General features: G+C 47.3%; 9 non-coding genes across 9 annotated transcripts; all 9 read left to right on the top strand.

Moving 5' to 3' along the window:
* Positions 1 to 479: 479 nt before the first annotated feature.
* On the top strand, positions 480 to 670 carry LOC142261385 (U2 spliceosomal RNA). The gene has a single exon (XR_012729098.1). It is a non-coding gene; the product is annotated as a U2 spliceosomal RNA (small nuclear RNA).
* A 1,387-nt stretch (positions 671 to 2,057) lies between these two features.
* LOC142261387 (U2 spliceosomal RNA) lies at positions 2,058 to 2,248 on the top strand. Its single transcript, XR_012729099.1, has one exon. It is a non-coding gene; the product is annotated as a U2 spliceosomal RNA (small nuclear RNA).
* Positions 2,249 to 3,635: 1,387 nt separating this feature from the next.
* LOC142261388 (U2 spliceosomal RNA) lies at positions 3,636 to 3,826 on the top strand. The gene has a single exon (XR_012729100.1). It is a non-coding gene; the product is annotated as a U2 spliceosomal RNA (small nuclear RNA).
* Positions 3,827 to 5,213: 1,387 nt separating this feature from the next.
* On the top strand, positions 5,214 to 5,404 carry LOC142261389 (U2 spliceosomal RNA). The gene has a single exon (XR_012729101.1). It is a non-coding gene; the product is annotated as a U2 spliceosomal RNA (small nuclear RNA).
* Positions 5,405 to 7,593: 2,189 nt separating this feature from the next.
* On the top strand, positions 7,594 to 7,786 carry LOC142261324 (U2 spliceosomal RNA). Its single transcript, XR_012729056.1, has one exon. It is a non-coding gene; the product is annotated as a U2 spliceosomal RNA (small nuclear RNA).
* Positions 7,787 to 9,173: 1,387 nt separating this feature from the next.
* LOC142261391 (U2 spliceosomal RNA) lies at positions 9,174 to 9,364 on the top strand. Its single transcript, XR_012729103.1, has one exon. It is a non-coding gene; the product is annotated as a U2 spliceosomal RNA (small nuclear RNA).
* A 1,386-nt stretch (positions 9,365 to 10,750) lies between these two features.
* On the top strand, positions 10,751 to 10,941 carry LOC142261392 (U2 spliceosomal RNA). The gene has a single exon (XR_012729104.1). It is a non-coding gene; the product is annotated as a U2 spliceosomal RNA (small nuclear RNA).
* Positions 10,942 to 13,126: 2,185 nt separating this feature from the next.
* Positions 13,127 to 13,322, top strand: LOC142261343 (U2 spliceosomal RNA). The gene has a single exon (XR_012729073.1). It is a non-coding gene; the product is annotated as a U2 spliceosomal RNA (small nuclear RNA).
* A 1,387-nt stretch (positions 13,323 to 14,709) lies between these two features.
* LOC142261393 (U2 spliceosomal RNA) lies at positions 14,710 to 14,900 on the top strand. Its single transcript, XR_012729105.1, has one exon. It is a non-coding gene; the product is annotated as a U2 spliceosomal RNA (small nuclear RNA).
* The last annotated feature ends 1,582 nt before the right edge of the window (positions 14,901 to 16,482 follow it).

Below are 16,482 nucleotides of genomic sequence, written 5' to 3' on the forward strand. Positions count from 1 at the left end.
TGGAAGGAGGGGGCAATCTCTTTTTTTCCCGGGTGGTAGGGGGATGACAGGAGAAGGGAAGCGGGTGGTGAGAAAGGTACAGAGGGCAGGGTTTGGGGGCTGGGAAGGAAAGGGAAAAGATTAGGGTTTGGGGATGATGAAAGGGCTTTCTACGGGTAAGGATGGCAAAGGGTGGCAGTGACGGAAAGTCAGGCAACCTGTCCTGTCCGTCTTTTTGTATCGTGAATTGGAAAGACTGCAAGGGGGAGGGGAGTTGCTTGCGCCCTAAAGGAGGAGTTATTCAGATTCATTGCAGTGGGCGGCGGCTGCAAAACGCACCATTCTTCTTGTTTTTGCTCTGCAAAGCAGCCTTTTCAAGGGTTGGCTTGGGTGACAAAATGTCTTGTGTAGGCGTGGGTTTGTCTCCCTCTCGCTCTCTCTCCCTAAGATGTGTCCGGCATAGGCCAGGGTGCCACTCGAGGCCCAAACCAATTCTGGTTATCGCTTCTCGGCCTTTTGGCTAAGATCAAGTGTAGTATCTGTTCTTATCAGTTTAATATCTGATACGTCCCCTATCTGGGGACCATATATTAAATGGATTTTTAGAACAGGGAGATGGAAAAAGAGCTTGCTCTGTCCACTCCACGCATTGACCTGGTATTGCAGTACCTCCAGGAACGGTGCACCCCTTCTTAACCCAGTTTCCAAAAGCAGAACTCAATTCACCTGATTCATATTAGCCCGATTTAATGAATTGGAAGAAAGCATACGTCTTCATATGCACCTCAATTTGGCCCATTCACTTTTCACACTTCCTCCTTTTGTTTTTTATCTTTCACACTTTTGACTTTCTTTATTCATCCAAATAGCAAACTCATCACCACTCAACCTGACCAACTCGGCTATGTCCCCGTGCTGCAGTTCTCTGTCTTATCTAGATCATTTGCAATTGAATGGAATAGATCCCTTTTGGACAAAGTGGATTCACCTGCTGCTGCAGTGACCACAGGTGTGATAAGATCTAGAATTGGCATCTGGTGCGATCTCTCCGCTTCCACTCCAAAGAAAGTTACCTGTTTATTCCTATCATGCATTGGTTTTTGGGGTTTTCTTTGAGTAATGATGATCTCTTTAGTAGTCTGTTGGCGCCCTCTCCTGGAGGAATAGTTTGCTTGCTCTTGGACATTCTAAAAGAGAGGTCATGATAGACATTGAGCTTCTGAGCTCAATTGGGGACAGTCATGGGTGATGAATGTTTGCAACCTACTGCGAAGCCTCATACCGCAATATAAGGAACGTCAAATACTAAGAAAGGGCGGCCTATGAAAGAATTACTACTTTCAATAAGTACACTTAAACGGCTAATTGGGAATAGAAAAACTGTAAAAAGCCCTCTGAGAAAGCCCCCCTCTAACCTTTGATAGTAAGCTTTTCTGTAGTCTGCCTGTTGATGTATTTTCCGTTTGAACTGTGCACAACATGAAGAGACGGAACACTGGCGGCTTGTCACAATGCCCCCCGATGACATCACAATAGCGCTGCTGCCTAGAAAACAAGCTGCGCAGAAGAAGTTGTTCTTTGGGTGGGAGGGTGGGCTAGTGGAAGGAGGGGGCAATCTCTTTTTCTCCCGGGTGGTAGGGGGATGACAGGAGAAGGGAAGCGGGTGGTGAGAAAGGTACAGAGGGCAGGGTTTGGGGGCTGGGAAGGAAAGGGAAAAGATTAGGGTTTGGGGATGATGAAAGGGCTTTCTACGGGTAAGGATGGCAAAGGGTGGCAGTGACGGAAAGTCAGGCAACCTGTCCTGTCCGTCTTTTTGTATCGTGAATTGGAAAGACTGCAAGGGGGAGGGGAGTTGCTTGCGCCCTAAAGGAGGAGTTATTCAGATTCATTGCAGTGGGCGGCGGCTGCAAAACGCACCATTCTTCTTGTTTTTGCTCTGCAAAGCAGCCTTTTCAAGGGTTGGCTTGGGTGACAAAATGTCTTGTGTAGGCGTGGGTTTGTCTCCCTCTCGCTCTCTCTCCCTAAGATGTGTCCGGCATAGGCCAGGGTGCCACTCGAGGCCCAAACCAATTCTGGTTATCGCTTCTCGGCCTTTTGGCTAAGATCAAGTGTAGTATCTGTTCTTATCAGTTTAATATCTGATACGTCCCCTATCTGGGGACCATATATTAAATGGATTTTTAGAACAGGGAGATGGAAAAAGAGCTTGCTCTGTCCACTCCACGCATTGACCTGGTATTGCAGTACCTCCAGGAACGGTGCACCCCTTCTTAACCCAGTTTCCAAAAGCAGAACTCAATTCACCTGATTCATATTAGCCCGATTTAATGAATTGGAAGAAAGCATACGTCTTCATATGCACCTCAATTTGGCCCATTCACTTTTCACACTTCCTCCTTTTGTTTTTTATCTTTCACACTTTTGACTTTCTTTATTCATCCAAATAGCAAACTCATCACCACTCAACCTGACCAACTCGGCTATGTCCCCGTGCTGCAGTTCTCTGTCTTATCTAGATCATTTGCAATTGAATGGAATAGATCCCTTTTGGACAAAGTGGATTCACCTGCTGCTGCAGTGACCACAGGTGTGATAAGATCTAGAATTGGCATCTGGTGCGATCTCTCCGCTTCCACTCCAAAGAAAGTTACCTGTTTATTCCTATCATGCATTGGTTTTTGGGGTTTTCTTTGAGTAATGATGATCTCTTTAGTAGTCTGTTGGCGCCCTCTCCTGGAGGAATAGTTTGCTTGCTCTTGGACATTCTAAAAGAGAGGTCATGATAGACATTGAGCTTCTGAGCTCAATTGGGGACAGTCATGGGTGATGAATGTTTGCAACCTACTGCGAAGCCTCATACCGCAATATAAGGAACGTCAAATACTAAGAAAGGGCGGCCTATGAAAGAATTACTACTTTCAATAAGTACACTTAAACGGCTAATTGGGAATAGAAAAACTGTAAAAAGCCCTCTGAGAAAGCCCCCCTCTAACCTTTGATAGTAAGCTTTTCTGTAGTCTGCCTGTTGATGTATTTTCCGTTTGAACTGTGCACAACATGAAGAGACGGAACACTGGCGGCTTGTCACAATGCCCCCCGATGACATCACAATAGCGCTGCTGCCTAGAAAACAAGCTGCGCAGAAGAAGTTGTTCTTTGGGTGGGAGGGTGGGCTAGTGGAAGGAGGGGGCAATCTCTTTTTTTCCCGGGTGGTAGGGGGATGACAGGAGAAGGGAAGCGGGTGGTGAGAAAGGTACAGAGGGCAGGGTTTGGGGGCTGGGAAGGAAAGGGAAAAGATTAGGGTTTGGGGATGATGAAAGGGCTTTCTACGGGTAAGGATGGCAAAGGGTGGCAGTGACGGAAAGTCAGGCAACCTGTCCTGTCCGTCTTTTTGTATCGTGAATTGGAAAGACTGCAAGGGGGAGGGGAGTTGCTTGCGCCCTAAAGGAGGAGTTATTCAGATTCATTGCAGTGGGCGGCGGCTGCAAAACGCACCATTCTTTTTGTTTTTGCTCTGCAAAGCAGCCTTTTCAAGGGTTGGCTTGGGTGACAAAATGTCTTGTGTAGGCGTGGGTTTGTCTCCCTCTCGCTCTCTCTCCCTAAGATGTGTCCGGCATAGGCCAGGGTGCCACTCGAGGCCCAAACCAATTCTGGTTATCGCTTCTCGGCCTTTTGGCTAAGATCAAGTGTAGTATCTGTTCTTATCAGTTTAATATCTGATACGTCCCCTATCTGGGGACCATATATTAAATGGATTTTTAGAACAGGGAGATGGAAAAAGAGCTTGCTCTGTCCACTCCACGCATTGACCTGGTATTGCAGTACCTCCAGGAACGGTGCACCCCTTCTTAACCCAGTTTCCAAAAGCAGAACTCAATTCACCTGATTCATATTAGCCCGATTTAATGAATTGGAAGAAAGCATACGTCTTCATATGCACCTCAATTTGGCCCATTCACTTTTCACACTTCCTCCTTTTGTTTTTTATCTTTCACACTTTTGACTTTCTTTATTCATCCAAATAGCAAACTCATCACCACTCAACCTGACCAACTCGGCTATGTCCCCGTGCTGCAGTTCTCTGTCTTATCTAGATCATTTGCAATTGAATGGAATAGATCCCTTTTGGACAAAGTGGATTCACCTGCTGCTGCAGTGACCACAGGTGTGATAAGATCTAGAATTGGCATCTGGTGCGATCTCTCCGCTTCCACTCCAAAGAAAGTTACCTGTTTATTCCTATCATGCATTGGTTTTTGGGGTTTTCTTTGAGTAATGATGATCTCTTTAGTAGTCTGTTGGCGCCCTCTCCTGGAGGAATAGTTTGCTTGCTCTTGGACATTCTAAAAGAGAGGTCATGATAGACATTGAGCTTCTGAGCTCAATTGGGGACAGTCATGGGTGATGAATGTTTGCAACCTACTGCGAAGCCTCATACCGCAATATAAGGAACGTCAAATACTAAGAAAGGGCGGCCTATGAAAGAATTACTACTTTCAATAAGTACACTTAAACGGCTAATTGGGAATAGAAAAACTGTAAAAAGCCCTCTGAGAAAGCCCCCCTCTAACCTTTGATAGTAAGCTTTTCTGTAGTCTGCCTGTTGATGTATTTTCCGTTTGAACTGTGCACAACATGAAGAGACGGAACACTGGCGGCTTGTCACAATGCCCCCCGATGACATCACAATAGCGCTGCTGCCTAGAAAACAAGCTGCGCAGAAGAAGTTGTTCTTTGGGTGGGAGGGTGGGCTAGTGGAAGGAGGGGGCAATCTCTTTTTTTCCCGGGTGGTAGGGGGATGACAGGAGAAGGGAAGCGGGTGGTGAGAAAGGTACATAGTGCAGGGTTTGGGGGCTGGGAAGGAAAGGGAAAAGATTAGGGTTTGGGGATGATGAAAGGGCTTTCTACGGGTAAGGATGGCAAAGGGTGGCAGTGACGGAAAGTCAGGCAACCTGTCCTGTCCGTCTTTTTGTATCGTGAATTGGAAAGACTGCAAGGGGGAGGGGAGTTGCTTGCGCCCTAAAGGAGGAGTTATTCAGATTCATTGCAGTGGGCGGCGGCTGCAAAACGCACCATTCTTCTTGTTTTTGCTCTGCAAAGCAGCCTTTTCAAGGGTTGGCTTGGGTGACAAAATGTCTTGTGTAGGCATGGGTTTGTCTCCCTCTCGCTCTCTCTCCCTAAGATGTGTCCGGCATAGGCCAGGGTGCCACTCGAGGCCCAAACCAATTCTGGTTATCGCTTCTCGGCCTTTTGGCTAAGATCAAGTGTAGTATCTGTTCTTATCAGTTTAATATCTGATACGTCCCCTATCTGGGGACCATATATTAAATGGATTTTTAGAACAGGGAGATGGAAAAAGAGCTTGCTCTGTCCACTCCACGCATTGACCTGGTATTGCAGTACCTCCAGGAACGGTGCACCCCTTCTTAACCCAGTTTCCAAAAGCAGAACTCAATTCACCTGATTCATATTAGCCCGATTTAATGAATTGGAAGAAAGCATACGTCTTCATATGCACCTCAATTTGGCCCATTCACTTTTCACACTTCCTCCTTTTGTTTTTTATCTTTCACACTTTTGACTTTCTTTATTCATCCAAATAGCAAACTCATCACCACTCAACCTGACCAACTCGGCTATGTCCCCGTGCTGCAGTTCTCTGTCTTATCTAGATCATTTGCAATTGAATGGAATAGATCCCTTTTGGACAAAGTGGATTCACCTGCTGCTGCAGTGACCACAGGTGTGATAAGATCTAGAATTGGCATCTGGTGCGATCTCTCCGCTTCCACTCCAAAGAAAGTTACCTGTTTATTCCTATCATGCATTGGTTTTTGGGGTTTTCTTTGAGTAATGATGATCTCTTTAGTAGTCTGTTGGCGCCCTCTCCTGGAGGAATAGTTTGCTTGCTCTTGGACATTCTAAAAGAGAGGTCATGATAGACATTGAGCTTCTGAGCTCAATTGGGGACAGTCATGGGTGATGAATGTTTGCAACCTACTGCGAAGCCTCATACCGCAATATAAGGAACGTCAAATACTAAGAAAGGGCGGCCTATGAAAGAATTACTACTTTCAATAAGTACACTTAAACGGCTAATTGGGAATAGAAAAACTGTAAAAAGCCCTCTGAGAAAGCCCCCCTCTAACCTTTGATAGTAAGCTTTTCTGTAGTCTGCCTGTTGATGTATTTTCCGTTTGAACTGTGCACAACATGAAGAGACGGAACACTGGCGGCTTGTCACAATGCCCCCCGATGACATCACAATAGCGCTGCTGCCTAGAAAACAAGCTGCGCAGAAGAAGTTGTTCTTTGGGTGGGAGGGTGGGCTAGTGGAAGGAGGGGGCAATCTCTTTTTTTCCCGGGTGGTAGGGGGATGACAGGAGAAGGGAAGCGGGTGGTGAGAAAGGTACAGAGGGCAGGGTTTGGGGGCTGGGAAGGAAAGGGAAAAGATTAGGGTTTGGGGATGATGAAAGGGCTTTCTACGGGTAAGGATGGCAAAGGGTGGCAGTGACGGAAAGTCAGGCAACCTGTCCTGTCCGTCTTTTTGTATCGTGAATTGGAAAGACTGCAAGGGGGAGGGGAGTTGCTTGCGCCCTAAAGGAGGAGTTATTCAGATTCATTGCAGTGGGCGGCGGCTGCAAAACGCACCATTCTTCTTGTTTTTGCTCTGCAAAGCAGCCTTTTCAAGGGTTGGCTTGGGTGACAAAATGTCTTGTGTAGGCGTGGGTTTGTCTCCCTCTCGCTCTCTCTCCCTAAGATGTGTCCGGCATAGGCCAGGGTGCCACTCGAGGCCCAAACCAATTCTGGTTATCGCTTCTCGGCCTTTTGGCTAAGATCATGTGTAGTGTTGTTCGAAGAGGTGGTTTAAGCTCCAGGCCACCTTAGTACAATGATACACTGCACACTGGAAGGTTGCGCTTGCTAGTACTCTGGGTGGATAGTATATTCATCTAGAGGAAAACATGGCCCTACCAGGATCAAGGCTATTAGACTGAGTAAGGGTGGGGGGCTATAGTACAACGTGCCCCAGGACTGACGACCCTGGAGTGAGTCTGAGCTTGCTGGCTTGGGACCCCGGCAAGCCTTGGGCTCTGTAGCACACCGTACCTTGCCTTTTCATACTTTTTGAGCATATTACCCTATCCCGGCCTTCTGGCTAGGAAGGGAAATTTTTATAATCCCGGTCGGAGGTCTGGTCAGCTTTGGGCTGAGAAACTAACACCCGGTTGGAGGTCCGGGTCAGCTTCGGCTGAGAAACCAACACCCGGTTGGAGGTCTGGGTCAGCTTCGGCTGAGAAACCAACACCCGGTTGGAGGTCCGGTTAGCCTTGGGCTGAGAAACCAACACCGGTTGACGGTCCGGGCAGTTTCGGCTGCGAAACCAATAACTAGTAGCTCTCTACTCCACTTGGGTAAGATGCCTGGGTGGACGCTGGGAGCAACGACAAGGCTCAACCAGGCTTCGGCTTGGGGGAGCACCGAAGATCCCTGACCCTTGCTGTGGCCTTCTGGCTCGGAGGGACGGGGTTGATTTTTGGGGACCCTCTCCTCACGGTGGGGTCCACACGAATCCTAGCCTTTGCACTGTTTTTGGTGTGACTTCGGTCATGCATTTTTTGTGGTGCTTTGGAAAGCTTCATTAAATCAAAAATCTGTTCTTATCAGTTTAATATCTGATACGTCCCCTATCTGGGGACCATATATTAAATGGATTTTTAGAACAGGGAGATGGAAAAAGAGCTTGCTCTGTCCACTCCACGCATTGACCTGGTATTGCAGTACCTCCAGGAACGGTGCACCCCTTCTTAACCCAGTTTCCAAAAGCAGAACTCAATTCACCTGATTCATATTAGCCCGATTTAATGAATTGGAAGAAAGCATACGTCTTCATATGCACCTCAATTTGGCCCATTCACTTTTCACACTTCCTCCTTTTGTTTTTTATCTTTCACACTTTTGACTTTCTTTATTCATCCAAATAGCAAACTCATCACCACTCAACCTGACCAACTCGGCTATGTCCCCGTGCTGCAGTTCTCTGTCTTATCTAGATCATTTGCAATTGAATGGAATAGATCCCTTTTGGACAAAGTGGATTCACCTGCTGCTGCAGTGACCACAGGTGTGATAAGATCTAGAATTGGCATCTGGTGCGATCTCTCCGCTTCCACTCCAAAGAAAGTTACCTGTTTATTCCTATCATGCATTGGTTTTTGGGGTTTTCTTTGAGTAATGATGATCTCTTTAGTAGTCTGTTGGCGCCCTCTCCTGGAGGAATAGTTTGCTTGCTCTTGGACATTCTAAAAGAGAGGTCATGATAGACATTGAGCTTCTGAGCTCAATTGGGGACAGTCATGGGTGATGAATGTTTGCAACCTACTGCGAAGCCTCATACCGCAATATAAGGAACGTCAAATACTAAGAAAGGGCGGCCTATGAAAGAATTACTACTTTCAATAAGTACACTTAAACGGCTAATTGGGAATAGAAAAACTGTAAAAAGCCCTCTGAGAAAGCCCCCCTCTAACCTTTGATAGTAAGCTTTTCTGTAGTCTGCCTGTTGATGTATTTTCCGTTTGAACTGTGCACAACATGAAGAGACGGAACACTGGCGGCTTGTCACAATGCCCCCCGATGACATCACAATAGCGCTGCTGCCTAGAAAACAAGCTGCGCAGAAGAAGTTGTTCTTTGGGTGGGAGGGTGGGCTAGTGGAAGGAGGGGGCAATCTCTTTTTTTCCCGGGTGGTAGGGGGATGACAGGAGAAGGGAAGCGGGTGGTGAGAAAGGTACAGAGGGCAGGGTTTGGGGGCTGGGAAGGAAAGGGAAAAGATTAGGGTTTGGGGATGATGAAAGGGCTTTCTACGGGTAAGGATGGCAAAGGGTGGCAGTGACGGAAAGTCAGGCAACCTGTCCTGTCCGTCTTTTTGTATCGTGAATTGGAAAGACTGCAAGGGGGAGGGGAGTTGCTTGCGCCCTAAAGGAGGAGTTATTCAGATTCATTGCAGTGGGCGGCGGCTGCAAAACGCACCATTCTTCTTGTTTTTGCTCTGCAAAGCAGCCTTTTCAAGGGTTGGCTTGGGTGACAAAATGTCTTGTGTAGGCGTGGGTTTGTCTCCCTCTCGCTCTCTCTCCCTAAGATGTGTCCGGCATAGGCCAGGGTGCCACTCGAGGCCCAAACCAATTCTGGTTATCGCTTCTCGGCCTTTTGGCTAAGATCAAGTGTAGTATCTGTTCTTATCAGTTTAATATCTGATACGTCCCCTATCTGGGGACCATATATTAAATGGATTTTTAGAACAGGGAGATGGAAAAAGAGCTTGCTCTGTCCACTCCACGCATTGACCTGGTATTGCAGTACCTCCAGGAACGGTGCACCCCTTCTTAACCCAGTTTCCAAAAGCAGAACTCAATTCACCTGATTCATATTAGCCCGATTTAATGAATTGGAAGAAAGCATACGTCTTCATATGCACCTCAATTTGGCCCATTCACTTTTCACACTTCCTCCTTTTGTTTTTTATCTTTCACACTTTTGACTTTCTTTATTCATCCAAATAGCAAACTCATCACCACTCAACCTGACCAACTCGGCTATGTCCCCGTGCTGCAGTTCTCTGTCTTATCTAGATCATTTGCAATTGAATGGAATAGATCCCTTTTGGACAAAGTGGATTCACCTGCTGCTGCAGTGACCACAGGTGTGATAAGATCTAGAATTGGCATCTGGTGCGATCTCTCCGCTTCCACTCCAAAGAAAGTTACCTGTTTATTCCTATCATGCATTGGTTTTTGGGGTTTTCTTTGAGTAATGATGATCTCTTTAGTAGTCTGTTGGCGCCCTCTCCTGGAGGAATAGTTTGCTTGCTCTTGGACATTCTAAAAGAGAGGTCATGATAGACATTGAGCTTCTGAGCTCAATTGGGGACAGTCATGGGTGATGAATGTTTGCAACCTACTGCGAAGCCTCATACCGCAATATAAGGAACGTCAAATACTAAGAAAGGGCGGCCTATGAAAGAATTACTACTTTCAATAAGTACACTTAAACGGCTAATTGGGAATAGAAAAACTGTAAAAAGCCCTCTGAGAAAGCCCCCCTCTAACCTTTGATAGTAAGCTTTTCTGTAGTCTGCCTGTTGATGTATTTTCCGTTTGAACTGTGCACAACATGAAGAGACGGAACACTGGCGGCTTGTCACAATGCCCCCGCTGACATCACAATAGCGCTGCTGCCTAGAAAACAAGCTGCGCAGAAGAAGTTGTTCTTTGGGTGGGAGGGTGGGCTAGTGGAAGGAGGGGGCAATCTCTTTTTTTCCCGGGTGGTAGGGGGATGACAGGAGAAGGGAAGCGGGTGGTGAGAAAGGTACAGAGGGCAGGGTTTGGGGGCTGGGAAGGAAAGGGAAAAGATTAGGGTTTGGGGATGATGAAAGGGCTTTCTACGGGTAAAGATGGCAAAGGGTGGCAGTGACGGAAAGTCAGGCAACCTGTCCTGTCCGTCTTTTTGTATCGTGAATTGGAAAGACTGCAAGGGGGAGGGGAGTTGCTTGCGCCCTAAAGGAGGAGTTATTCAGATTCATTGCAGTGGGCGGCGGCTGCAAAACGCACCATTCTTCTTGTTTTTGCTCTGCAAAGCAGCCTTTTCAAGGGTTGGCTTGGGTGACAAAATGTCTTGTGTAGGCGTGGGTTTGTCTCCCTCTCGCTCTCTCTCCCTAAGATGTGTCCGGCATAGGCCAGGGTGCCACTCGAGGCCCAAACCAATTCTGGTTATCGCTTCTCGGCCTTTTGGCTAAGATCAAGTGTAGTATCTGTTCTTATCAGTTTAATATCTGATACGTCCCCTATCTGGGGACCATATATTAAATGGATTTTTAGAACAGGGAGATGGAAAAAGAGCTTGCTCTGTCCACTCCACGCATTGACCTGGTATTGCAGTACCTCCAGGAACGGTGCACCCCTTCTTAACCCAGTTTCCAAAAGCAGAACTCAATTCACCTGATTCATATTAGCCCGATTTAATGAATTGGAAGAAAGCATACGTCTTCATATGCACCTCAATTTGGCCCATTCACTTTTCACACTTCCTCCTTTTGTTTTTTATCTTTCACACTTTTGACTTTCTTTATTCATCCAAATAGCAAACTCATCACCACTCAACCTGACCAACTCGGCTATGTCCCCGTGCTGCAGTTCTCTGTCTTATCTAGATCATTTGCAATTGAATGGAATAGATCCCTTTTGGACAAAGTGGATTCACCTGCTGCTGCAGTGACCACAGGTGTGATAAGATCTAGAATTGGCATCTGGTGCGATCTCTCCGCTTCCACTCCAAAGAAAGTTACCTGTTTATTCCTATCATGCATTGGTTTTTGGGGTTTTCTTTGAGTAATGATGATCTCTTTAGTAGTCTGTTGGCGCCCTCTCCTGGAGGAATAGTTTGCTTGCTCTTGGACATTCTAAAAGAGAGGTCATGATAGACATTGAGCTTCTGAGCTCAATTGGGGACAGTCATGGGTGATGAATGTTTGCAACCTACTGCGAAGCCTCATACCGCAATATAAGGAACGTCAAATACTAAGAAAGGGCGGCCTATGAAAGAATTACTACTTTCAATAAGTACACTTAAACGGCTAATTGGGAATAGAAAAACTGTAAAAAGCCCTCTGAGAAAGCCCCCCTCTAACCTTTGATAGTAAGCTTTTCTGTAGTCTGCCTGTTGATGTATTTTCCGTTTGAACTGTGCACAACATGAAGAGACGGAACACTGGCGGCTTGTCACAATGCCCCCCGATGACATCACAATAGCGCTGCTGCCTAGAAAACAAGCTGCGCAGAAGAAGTTGTTCTTTGGGTGGGAGGGTGGGCTAGTGGAAGGAGGGGGCAATCTCTTTTTTTCCCGGGTGGTAGGGGGATGACAGGAGAAGGGAAGCGGGTGGTGAGAAAGGTACAGAGGGCAGGGTTTGGGGGCTGGGAAGGAAAGGGAAAAGATTAGGGTTTGGGGATGATGAAAGGGCTTTCTACGGGTAAGGATGGCAAAGGGTGGCAGTGACGGAAAGTCAGGCAACCTGTCCTGTCCGTCTTTTTGTATCGTGAATTGGAAAGACTGCAAGGGGGAGGGGAGTTGCTTGCGCCCTAAAGGAGGAGTTATTCAGATTCATTGCAGTGGGCGGCGGCTGCAAAACGCACCATTCTTCTTGTTTTTGCTCTGCAAAGCAGCCTTTTCAAGGGTTGGCTTGGGTGACAAAATGTCTTGTGTAGGCGTGGGTTTGTCTCCCTCTCGCTCTCTCTCCCTAAGATGTGTCCGGCATAGGCCAGGGTGCCACTCGAGGCCCAAACCAATTCTGGTTATCGCTTCTCGGCCTTTTGGCTAAGATCAAGTGTAGTGTTGTTCGAAGAGGTGGTTTAAGCTCCAGGCCACCTTAGTACAATGATACAATGCACACTGGAAGGTTGCGCTTGCTAGTACTCTGGGTGGATAGTATATTCATCTAGTGGAAAACATGGCCCTACCAGGATCGAGGCTATTAGACTGAGTAAGGATGGGGGGCTATGGTACAACGTGCCCCAGGACTGACGACCCTGGAGTGAGTCTGAGCTTGCTGGCTTGGGACCCCGGCAAGCCTTGGGCTCTGTAGCACACCGTACCTTGCCTTTTCATACTTTTTGAGCATATTACCCTATCCCGGCCTTCTGGCTAGGAAGGGAAATTTTTATAATCCCGGTCGGAGGTCTGGTCAGCTTTGGGCTGAGAAACTAACACCCGGTTGGAGGTCCGGGTCAGCTTCGGCTGAGAAACCAACACCCGGTTGGAGGTCTGGGTCAGCTTCGGCTGAGAAACCAACACCCGGTTGGAGGTCCGGTTAGCCTTGGGCTGAGAAACCAACACCGGTTGACGGTCCGGGCAGTTTTGGCTGCGAAACCAACAACTAGTAGCTCTCTACTCCACTTGGGTAAGATGCCTGGGTGGACGCTGGGAGCAACGACAAGGCTCAACCAGGCTTCGGCTTGGGGGAGCACCGAAGATCCCTGACCCTTGCTGTGGCCTTCTGGCTCGGAGGGACGGGGTTGATTTTTGGGGACCCTCTCCTCACGGAGGGGTCCACACGAATCCTAGCCTTTGCACTGTTTTTGGTGTGACTTCGGTCATGCATTTTTTGTGGTGCTTTGGAAAGCTTCATTAAATCAAAATCTGTTCTTATCAGTTTAATATCTGATAAGTCCCCTATCTGGGGACCATATATTAAATGGATTTTTAGAACAGGGAGATGGAAAAAGAGCTTGCTCTGTCCACTCCACGCATTGACCTGGTATTGCAGTACCTCCAGGAACGGTGCACCCCTTCTTAACCCAGTTTCCAAAAGCAGAACTCAATTCACCTGATTCATATTAGCCCGATTTAATGAATTGGAAGAAAGCATACGTCTTCATATGCACCTCAATTTGGCCCATTCACTTTTCACACTTCCTCCTTTTGTTTTTTATCTTTCACACTTTTGACTTTCTTTATTCATCCAAATAGCAAACTCATCACCACTCAACCTGACCAACTCGGCTATGTCCCCGTGCTGCAGTTCTCTGTCTTATCTAGATCATTTGCAATTGAATGGAATAGATCCCTTTTGGACAAAGTGGATTCACCTGCTGCTGCAGTGACCACAGGTGTGATAAGATCTAGAATTGGCATCTGGTGCGATCTCTCCGCTTCCACTCCAAAGAAAGTTACCTGTTTATTCCTATCATGCATTGGTTTTTGGGGTTTTCTTTGAGTAATGATGATCTCTTTAGTAGTCTGTTGGCGCCCTCTCCTGGAGGAATAGTTTGCTTGCTCTTGGACATTCTAAAAGAGAGGTCATGATAGACATTGAGCTTCTGAGCTCAATTGGGGACAGTCATGGGTGATGAATGTTTGCAACCTACTGCGAAGCCTCATACCGCAATATAAGGAACGTCAAATACTAAGAAAGGGCGGCCTATGAAAGAATTACTACTTTCAATAAGTACACTTAAACGGCTAATTGGGAATAGAAAAACTGTAAAAAGCCCTCTGAGAAAGCCCCCCTCTAACCTTTGATAGTAAGCTTTTCTGTAGTCTGCCTGTTGATGTATTTTCCGTTTGAACTGTGCACAACATGAAGAGACGGAACACTGGCGGCTTGTCACAATGCCCCCCGATGACATCACAATAGCGCTGCTGCCTAGAAAACAAGCTGCGCAGAAGAAGTTGTTCTTTGGGTGGGAGGGTGGGCTAGTGGAAGGAGGGGGCAATCTCTTTTTTTCCCGGGTGGTAGGGGGATGACAGGAGAAGGGAAGCGGGTGGTGAGAAAGGTACAGAGGGCAGGGTTTGGGGGCTGGGAAGGAAAGGGAAAAGATTAGGGTTTGGGGATGATGAAAGGGCTTTCTACGGGTAAGGATGGCAAAGGGTGGCAGTGACGGAAAGTCAGGCAACCTGTCCTGTCCGTCTTTTTGTATCGTGAATTGGAAAGACTGCAAGGGGGAGGGGAGTTGCTTGCGCCCTAAAGGAGGAGTTATTCAGATTCATTGCAGTGGGCGGCGGCTGCAAAACGCACCATTCTTCTTGTTTTTGCTCTGCAAAGCAGCCTTTTCAAGGGTTGGCTTGGGTGACAAAATGTCTTGTGTAGGCGTGGGTTTGTCTCCCTCTCGCTCTCTCTCCCTAAGATGTGTCCGGCATAGGCCAGGGTGCCACTCGAGGCCCAAACCAATTCTGGTTATCGCTTCTCGGCCTTTTGGCTAAGATCAAGTGTAGTATCTGTTCTTATCAGTTTAATATCTGATACGTCCCCTATCTGGGGACCATATATTAAATGGATTTTTAGAACAGGGAGATGGAAAAAGAGCTTGCTCTGTCCACTCCACGCATTGACCTGGTATTGCAGTACCTCCAGGAACGGTGCACCCCTTCTTAACCCAGTTTCCAAAAGCAGAACTCAATTCACCTGATTCATATTAGCCCGATTTAATGAATTGGAAGAAAGCATACGTCTTCATATGCACCTCAATTTGGCCCATTCACTTTTCACACTTCCTCCTTTTGTTTTTTATCTTTCACACTTTTGACTTTCTTTATTCATCCAAATAGCAAACTCATCACCACTCAACCTGACCAACTCGGCTATGTCCCCGTGCTGCAGTTCTCTGTCTTATCTAGATCATTTGCAATTGAATGGAATAGATCCCTTTTGGACAAAGTGGATTCACCTGCTGCTGCAGTGACCACAGGTGTGATAAGATCTAGAATTGGCATCTGGTGCGATCTCTCCGCTTCCACTCCAAAGAAAGTTACCTGTTTATTCCTATCATGCATTGGTTTTTGGGGTTTTCTTTGAGTAATGATGATCTCTTTAGTAGTCTGTTGGCGCCCTCTCCTGGAGGAATAGTTTGCTTGCTCTTGGACATTCTAAAAGAGAGGTCATGATAGACATTGAGCTTCTGAGCTCAATTGGGGACAGTCATGGGTGATGAATGTTTGCAACCTACTGCGAAGCCTCATACCGCAATATAAGGAACGTCAAATACTAAGAAAGGGCGGCCTATGAAAGAATTACTACTTTCAATAAGTACACTTAAACGGCTAATTGGGAATAGAAAAACTGTAAAAAGCCCTCTGAGAAAGCCCCCCTCTAACCTTTGATAGTAAGCTTTTCTGTAGTCTGCCTGTTGATGTATTTTCCGTTTGAACTGTGCACAACATGAAGAGACGGAACACTGGCGGCTTGTCACAATGCCCCCCGATGACATCACAATAGCGCTGCTGCCTAGAAAACAAGCTGCGCAGAAGAAGTTGTTCTTTGGGTGGGAGGGTGGGCTAGTGGAAGGAGGGGGCAATCTCTTTTTTTCCCGGGTGGTAGGGGGATAACAGGAGAAGGGAAGCGGGTGGTGAGAAAGGTACAGAGGGCAGGGTTTGGGGGCTGGGAAGGAAAGGGAAAAGATTAGGGTTTGGGGATGATGAAAGGGCTTTCTACGGGTAAGGATGGCAAAGGGTGGCAGTGACGGAAAGTCAGGCAACCTGTCCTGTCCGTCTTTTTGTATCGTGAATTGGAAAGACTGCAAGGGGGAGGGGAGTTGCTTGCGCCCTAAAGGAGGAGTTATTCAGATTCATTGCAGTGGGCGGCGGCTGCAAAACGCACCATTCTTCTTGTTTTTGCTCTGCAAAGCAGCCTTTTCAAGGGTTGGCTTGGGTGACAAAATGTCTTGTGTAGGCGTGGGTTTGTCTCCCTCTCGCTCTCTCTCCCTAAGATGTGTCCGGCATAGGCCAGGGTGCCACTCGAGGCCCAAACCAATTCTGGTTATCGCTTCTCGGCCTTTTGGCTAAGATCAAGTGTAGTCCCTTCATTGGGTTTGCCTTGGTCTTGGCTGGGAGGGGCCCGGGCTTGCACAACCGCCGGCCTTGGGGATTGTTGCGCCTTTTGGTGCTTACGTCCCCTTTTGGCTGGTGGTTCCTGGGCTCGGGAGGCGATCACCCAGGCACTGCGCTTTTGTGTGG

The sequence above is a fragment of the Anomaloglossus baeobatrachus genome, unplaced genomic scaffold (genome assembly GCF_048569485.1).
Source record: "Anomaloglossus baeobatrachus isolate aAnoBae1 unplaced genomic scaffold, aAnoBae1.hap1 Scaffold_213, whole genome shotgun sequence".
Classification (NCBI taxonomy): Eukaryota; Metazoa; Chordata; class Amphibia; order Anura; family Aromobatidae; genus Anomaloglossus; species Anomaloglossus baeobatrachus.